This window comes from Gossypium arboreum, chromosome 7, assembly GCF_025698485.1.
Source record: "Gossypium arboreum isolate Shixiya-1 chromosome 7, ASM2569848v2, whole genome shotgun sequence".
Taxonomy (NCBI): Eukaryota; Viridiplantae; Streptophyta; class Magnoliopsida; order Malvales; family Malvaceae; genus Gossypium; species Gossypium arboreum.
Window position 1 is genome coordinate 59,353,297 of NC_069076.1, and position 7,835 is coordinate 59,361,131.

The window sequence follows — 7,835 nt, forward strand, 5'->3', positions numbered from 1 at the left end:
ATTGGGCCGTATGAAGTAATTTAAAAAGTTGGACCGGTAGCATATCGGTTAGCATTACCACCTGAATTAGAGAAGATTCATGATGTGTTCCACGTATCTATGTTACGTCGATATCGTTCGGATCCTTCACATGTAGTTTCACTGACAGAAATTGAACTACAACCAGATATGACCTACGAAGAAGAACCGATTAAGATTTTAGCTCGAGAGGTCAAACAACTAAGGAATAAAAATGTTGCACTTGTGAAGGTGTTGTGGCAAAGGCATGGAGTAGAAGAAGCTACATGGGAATCCGAAGAAACTATGAGAAATCAATACCCACATCTATTTACTGGTAAGATTTTCGAGGACGAAAATCCTTAAAGGGGGGGAGAGTTGTAATATCCCGAATTAGGGCCTAATCGGAATAGTGGTTTCGTGACCATAAATCCGAGATAGAAATAATTATTTTATAATTATTTTGAGGTTTATGATATGATTGCATGATTGTGTGAAAATTTCGTGATGAAATTCTATGCCTAAAGTGCTTAAATTGAAAGTAGAGACTAAATCAAATAAGTTGCAAAACTTGCATTCTAGAAGTTTTTAGTATGAAATTGTTTTGGAATATTAATGAGGAGGTCTTAAATAGAAATTTGACCAATTTTAAGTTCATGGACAAAATTAGGACATGGAAGGAATTTTGGAAAGTTTAGTAGTAAGGGTATTTTGGTCATTTAGTTATTAAAATGAATTAAAACAAAATTAAAAGCCAATTTTGTCCATCTTCTTCATTAGGCCGAAATTTCAAGGGTTCTCCATAGCTAGGGTTTGTTTCAAGCTTCCAAGCTCCATAGTAAGTGATTCCAAGCCCGCTTTTAATGATTTTTACGTTTTGAGATCCCGTAACTCGATAAAGCTTATGTTAGCAATAATTTAACCTAGGGTTTATATTTGGAAAAATACCCATAGGTGAAATTTGTGTATTTTGATGTTTTATGATAGAATATGAAGTTTTAAATTATGTTAGACAACTTCTACTACTCGATTTTAAGCAAAACGAGTAAAAGGGCTTAATCGATAAAAATACCTAATAGTCACAAGTACATGTTAGAGTGAGAATTTGATGTTGCCATAGAAGAGAAAAGTGATCAGCATGTTGTAAAAATAAGAATAAGGAATAAAGTTTAATCCAGAGCCTAGGGGCAAAAATGTAAATATGCAAAAGTTTAGGGGTAAAATTATAATTTTGCCAAAATTTGAGTTAAGGATTAATTTGATAATGTGAGTATTAAATAAGCTAAATGTGTTATTTTAGATCAAGAAAGACGTGGAATCGACCTCAATCGAGGAAAAGAAAAGATTGTGGACTAAATTGCAAAATCTTTGTATTTTGGTACCAAGGTAAGTTCATGTGTAAATAATGTAGCATAATGGTTATTTTAAGTTATTGATGTTAATTATATGTTATGCTGAATTTTATTATGAAATGTATGCTTTGTGGTTAATTTCAAATAATATGCAAATTATGTGAACTACTTGTTAAATATAATTGTTCTGAGTATTGATTTCGGCATTCTACGGAAGACGGCAAGGATAAGTGTTCGAGGAAAAGCCCGTTTGAACCTTAGGAATAGATTAGGATACAAGTGACATGTCACTAGGATGGTTGAGCATCCGAACTCGTTGAGTTGAGTCCGAGTTCACTTATGGATGCGAATGTCCAAACTCGTTGAGTTGAGTCCGAGTTCGTGATATGTAACTAGGCATCCGAACTCGTTGAGTTGAGTCCGAGTTCACTTATGGATGCGAACGCTTGAGCTCGTTGAGTTGAGTCCGAGTTCGCTTATGGGCGGGTTACATGATTGCTTGATTGAATATGTGGCACTTATGTGCAATTTATCCGTGTATCCGAATTATATTCCGATGTGTTCAACGGGTAAAGTTCTACTCAATGGAGGAATATTCGAGATGTAAAGAGAAGTATTGGTGAGTGATGTGAAATGGTTATTTTGGACAGGTATGTATTTAACCCTCGGGTTGAGTATTGATACAACCACTATAAGGTAATAAGATGATGAAAAATGATCAGAAATGTGATATGTGTTTTAGTGATGTATGCTAATTTTGATTGGTATAACTGTTTGTTATGTTACTTATTATTTGCATATGAACTTACTAAGCATTTATGCTTACTTCCTCCTTCTTACTCATTGTAGTTTTGGACAAGCCAGCTCAGGAGTCGGGATAGGTCGAAGGCTCAGTCACACTATCCGGAAGACTTTTGGTAAATGGCTTGTAAATTTAAGTATGGCATGTATAGCAATATACCTATTTTGTGTAAATGATCTTATGGTATGGTTGTGGAATGGTTGAGGAAATGCTTGATAATGATAAATTATGAAAATTGTTAGTGTAGATTATGCTTGATGTTAAGGAAAACTATTAAGATACTTAGTGCATAAAACTCATAAAAGGATGAAATTTGCCATAAATGAGAATCTGCAGCAACAACGACGCGAGTTTGAAAATTTACTAAAAATCATAGAAATTGAATTTGGAGATGGACTACATATCAAATTTAAGATTATTATGTCTAGTTTCACATGAAACAAATGAAACAGGTAAAGGAATTATATGTTAGAAGATATTTGAATTTTATTGAAACAGGGTCATAGCAGTTTTGAATCCCTGTTCCAACTTTAGAAATTCATCATAAATTATAAAGATATAATTAGGTGGTATATTTTATATCCTCAGAATCCTTATTGAGTCTAGTTTTAGAAGAAACAAATCTCATAGTCATATGAATTTTTACAGAGAGAAATGTGGTTCGTAGTAAGCAGAGGTCAGACCAGTCAAGTCCTAAAACAGGGTAACTTTAACTAATAAACTGTACTAATTGGCCCAACCAAAATTATAGAAAAAATTATTAGATAGGTATATGAGTCTAGATTCAGGGAAAATTTACGGATCTTTATTTGAGTTTCTTAACTCGAGATATGATTTTTCTTGTATTTGTGACGCAAGTAGCTTAAAAGTCGTGAATGTAGAAACAATAATCCAAAGTTCTAAAATGTTAAACTAAGCTTAGTAACACCTCATACTCAACTCCGCGATGGTCTCGGCGTGGGGCGTTACATTTAGTGGTATCGAGCAGGTTTATTCGGTTCTCGGACTACATGCCATATGTATGAATAGTGATAGTGTGACGACTTGACCTTTTAAATGAATTTTTATAAATAGTAAATGGATCCCGATCCATTTGTGGAAGATGAAGTAGAGAGTAATGCGCCACTCACTGAAGGAGCAGGTACGATCGAAACCCACCCCTCTTGTTGGTCGGGGAGGAGGAGAAAGGGATCGGAAGCCTTTCTCCAAATGATGAGTGCATGGTACATCGAGTTCGTTCAGACGAACCCAAATGAACGACCTCCCCCACCTCCCCCAATTCCTCAACTTGTACCCCCGATGCCTCAAGGTATGGATATGATAAAATTTCACAGAACCCCCGTTGACAGAATTCGTAAACAAGGGGCTGAAGAATTTAGAGCAAATATTGATGATGATGCGAGAAAGCGAGTTCGGCTTGAAAATTCTATCCGGTATTTGATGAATTATCTTGTACACTGAAGAATGTTTGAAATGTGCTACATCTTTGTTGAGAGATTCAACCTATAATTGGTGGAAGACTTTGATTTGGTGGTACCAAAAGAGAGGGTAACACAGGAATTCTTTCAAGAAGAGTTTGGAAGAAATATATTAGTGAAAGGTTTATTGATCGAAATGTAAAGAGTTTCTTGAGTGAAGCAAGGTAATATGACAGTCTCGAATATGAAAGAGAGTTTGTTTGATTGAGTAAGTATGCGGGAATATGTTCCTCTGAAGCCAAGATGTGCCGACGATTTGAAGACGGGCTCAACGAAGACATTAAAGTATTTGTCGGGATCCTTGAACTAAAAGAAATGGTAATCTTGGTTGATCGAGCTTGCAAGGTGAAGAACTACTTAAAGAAAAGAAAAGGTAGAGGTGAGACTAGAAATTGGAAGAAAAGACCGATAAGTAGTTCATTTTCACAAAGAACCTAGAAAGTCAAGGAATATGAATCCTCGTTCCCAAGCTTCATTTGGACAATCATATGGGAATTATAAGAAGCAAAATGTGGGTCCTAAATCTCGAATACTTCTGACCCATGTAAGAAACTCGAGATTTGTTAAACCCGAAAGTGCGCGATGTGGTAGAAATCATTTTGGTCCGTGCGAGAGCAAATGAATGTTTTCGATGTGGTTCTCCGGATCATTTTATTAGAGACGCCTGAGAGAGTCGAGAAAGAAAAATTTCAGAATGTAAAAGCTAGTGGTGCAGACTCGAGGGGAAGGTATCTGAGAAAAGCTGGAAGTGAAACAAGCAGTAAGAATGTAGCCAGGGATGCACCGGTTAGACCTGAAGGAAGGGCTCCAGCTAGAACTTATGCTATTAAAGTTCGTGAAGATGCTTCCTCACCTGATGTGATTACCGGTACATTTTCTCTCTATAATGTTAATGTTATTGCTTTGATTGATCCCGGTTCTACTCATTCATATGTGTGCATGAAATTGGTGTCTAGTATGAATATACCTGTTGAGAACACAGAATTTATGATCAGAGTGTCGAATCCGTTATGCAAATGTGTGACTGTCGATAAAGTATGTAAGAAATGTCCTTTAATGATTCGGGATCATTACTTTCCGCCGACTTGATGTTGTTGCCGTTTGATGAGTTTGATGTTATTTTGGGTATGGATTGGTTGACATTGCATGATGCTAAAATAAATTGCAAAGAAAAGGTTATAGAATTAAAGTGTGAAAATGGTGAAACTCTGCGGGTTGAATCGGATAAATCGAGGCATTGCCTAGTGTGATTTCTTCAATGTCGGCTCAAAGATATCTCGAGAAAGGGTTATGAAGCTTATTTGGCATATGTAATTAATACAAAAGAAGTTGAAAAGAAAGTTGAATCGAGTCTTGGTTGTGTGTGAATTTGCGACGTATTTCGGAAGAATTGCGGGTTTGCCTCCAGTCAGGGAAGTAGAATTTGGTATTGATTTGATACCGAGAACAGCTCCGATTTCGATTGCTCCGTATAGAATGGCACCAGCAGAGTTGAAGGAATTAAAGTCGCAGTTGCAAGAGTTGACTGATAAAGGTTTTGTGAGACCGAGTTTTTCACCTTGGGGTGCTCCCGTGTTATTTGTGAAAAAGAAGGATGGTTCTATGAGGTTGTGTGTTGATTATCGGCAGTTAAACAAGGTGACAATAAAAAACAAGTATCCATTGCCAAGAATTGATGATTTGTTTGATCAACTAAAAGGAGCGACATGGTTTTCAAATATTGACTTGAGATCTGGGTATTACCAACTGCGGGTAAAAGAGTCGGATGTGCCTAAAACTGCTTTTAGAACAAGGTATGGTCATTATGAATTTTTAGTTATGCCATTCGGATTGACAAATGCTCCTGCTGTGTTTATGGATTTAATGAATCGCATATTTCGGCCATACTTGGACAAATTTGCTGTGGTGTTTATAGATGATATTTTAATTTATTCAAAAGATGAGTCAGAGCATGTTGAGCATTTGAGGATAGTTTTGCAAACTTTGAGAAATAAGCAACTGTATGCTAAGTTTAGTAAAAGTGAATTTTGGCTCCGGGAAGTTGGATTTTTGGGTCATATTGTTTCAGGTGATGGTATACGGGTTGATCCTAGTAAAACTTCAGCTATTGTTGATTGGAAACCACCGAAAAATGTAACTGAAGTTAGAAGTTTCTTGGGGCTAGCTGGGTATTATCGGCAGTTTGTAAATGGATTTTCTATAATTGCTGCTCCTATGACTAGACTACTCCGAAAGGATGTTAAATTTGAATGGACGGAAGAATGTCAACAGAGTTTTGAAGAATTGAAAAGTTATTAATCAAAGCACCGGTGTTGGTACCACGAATTAGGTAAAGAATTTGTGGTGTATAGTGATGCTTCTCTAAATGGTTTGGGGTGTGTACTCATGCAAGAAGGAAAAGTGGTGGCTTATGCTTCGAGGCAGTTAAAACCTCATGAGAGGAATTATCCTACTCATGATTTGGAATTGGCTGCAGTGGTGTTTGCTTTGAAGATTTGGCGACATTATTTGTATGGTGAAAAGTGCCGAGTATATACCGATCACAAAAGTCTTAAATACTTGATGTCACAAAAAGACTTAAATTTGAGACAGCGAAGATGGTTGGAGTTATTGAAAGATTATGAGCTTGTTATTGATTATCATTCGGGAAAAGCGAATGTGGTTGCTGATGCTTTGAGCAGAAAGTTGTTGTTTGCTTTGAGAGTTATGAACACTCAGTTGAAAGTGTCAGATGATGGTTCGATTCTAGCAGAGTTAAGAGCAAAACCAATGTTTTTACAAGAGATTTCAAACTCGGAAAATGATCAAGATTTGCTAGCCAAAAGAAAAGCAGTGTGAAGGCGACACGGATCGATTTCGAATTGGTTCGATGGGTGCTTAATGTTTAAAGATCGGATTTGTGTATCGAAGAATGAGGAATTGATTCAAAATATCCTATAGGAAGCACATAGTGGTTATTCTCGATTCATCCGGTAGTACGAAAATGTATAATGACTTGAAGAAAATGTATTGGTGGAATGGAATGAAAAGAGATATATCGAGTTTGTGTCCAAATGCTTAATTTGTCAACGGTGAAAGTGAACACCAAGTACCTTGAGGATTACTCCAGCCTATTATGGTTCTGAATGGAAATGGGATCGGATTACTATGGATTTTGTTTGGGATTGCCATTGACTCCGGAAAGAAAGATGCCATTTGGGTAATAGTTGATGATTAACTAAGTCGGCTCATTTTATCCGATGACGCACGGATTATTCTCTTAACAAGTTGGCTGAACTGTATATTAGAGAAATTGTTAGATTACACGGAATACCATTGTCGATTATTTCAGATAGAGATCCAAGGTTTACCTCGCGGTTTTGGCAAAAGTTGCAAGACGCGTTAGGTACAAAGGTAAATTTCAGTATTGCTTTTCATCCACAAACTGATGGACAATCAGAAAGAATAATTCAGATTCTTGAAGATATGCTTAGATGTTGTGTATTGGAATTTCAAGGAAGTTGGGAAAGATACTTACCGTTGGTGGAATTTCCTTACAATAATAGTTATCAGACGAGCTTGAAAATGGCACCTTATGAAGCATTGTATGGTCGTAAGTGTCGAACGCCTTTGTATTGGGTGAACTCAAGGAAAATCAGATTTATGGAGTTGATCTAATAAAAGCGAAGAAAAGTGAAGGTAATTCGAGATTGTTTGAAAGTCGCTTCAGATAGATGTAAATCTTATGCGATTTAAAACGAAAGGACATTGAATTTCAAGTTGGTGATAAAGTATTTTTAAAGGTGTCTCCGTGGAAGAAAGTCCTTAGATTTGGACGGAAGGGCAAATTAAGTCCGCGTTTTATTGGGCCGTATGAAGTAATTTAAAAGTTGGACCAGTAGCATATCGGTTAGCATTACCACCGAATTAGAGAAGATTCATGATGTGTTCCACGTATCTATGTTACGTCGATATCGTTCGGATCCTTCACATGTAGTTTCACCGATGTAAATTGAACTACAACCGGATATGACCTACGAAGAAGAACCGATTAAGATTTTAGCTCGAGAGGTCAAACAACTAAGGAATAAAAATGTTGCACTTGTGAAGGTGTTGTGGCAAAGGCATGGAGTAGAAGAAGCTACATGGGAATCAAGAAGAAACTATGAGAAATCAATACCCACATCTATTTATGGTAAGATTTTCGAGGACGAAAATCCTTAAAGG

At 36.6% G+C, this 7,835-nt stretch overlaps 1 long non-coding RNA gene across 1 annotated transcript; it reads left to right on the top strand.

Annotated features, from left to right (window-relative positions):
- Window positions 1-1,286: 1,286 nt before the first annotated feature.
- LOC128295277 (uncharacterized) lies at window positions 1,287-2,360 on the top strand. Its single transcript, XR_008285628.1, has 2 exons — window positions 1,287-1,383; window positions 2,199-2,360. It is a non-coding gene; the product is annotated as an uncharacterized LOC128295277 (long non-coding RNA).
- The last annotated feature ends 5,475 nt before the right edge of the window (window positions 2,361-7,835 follow it).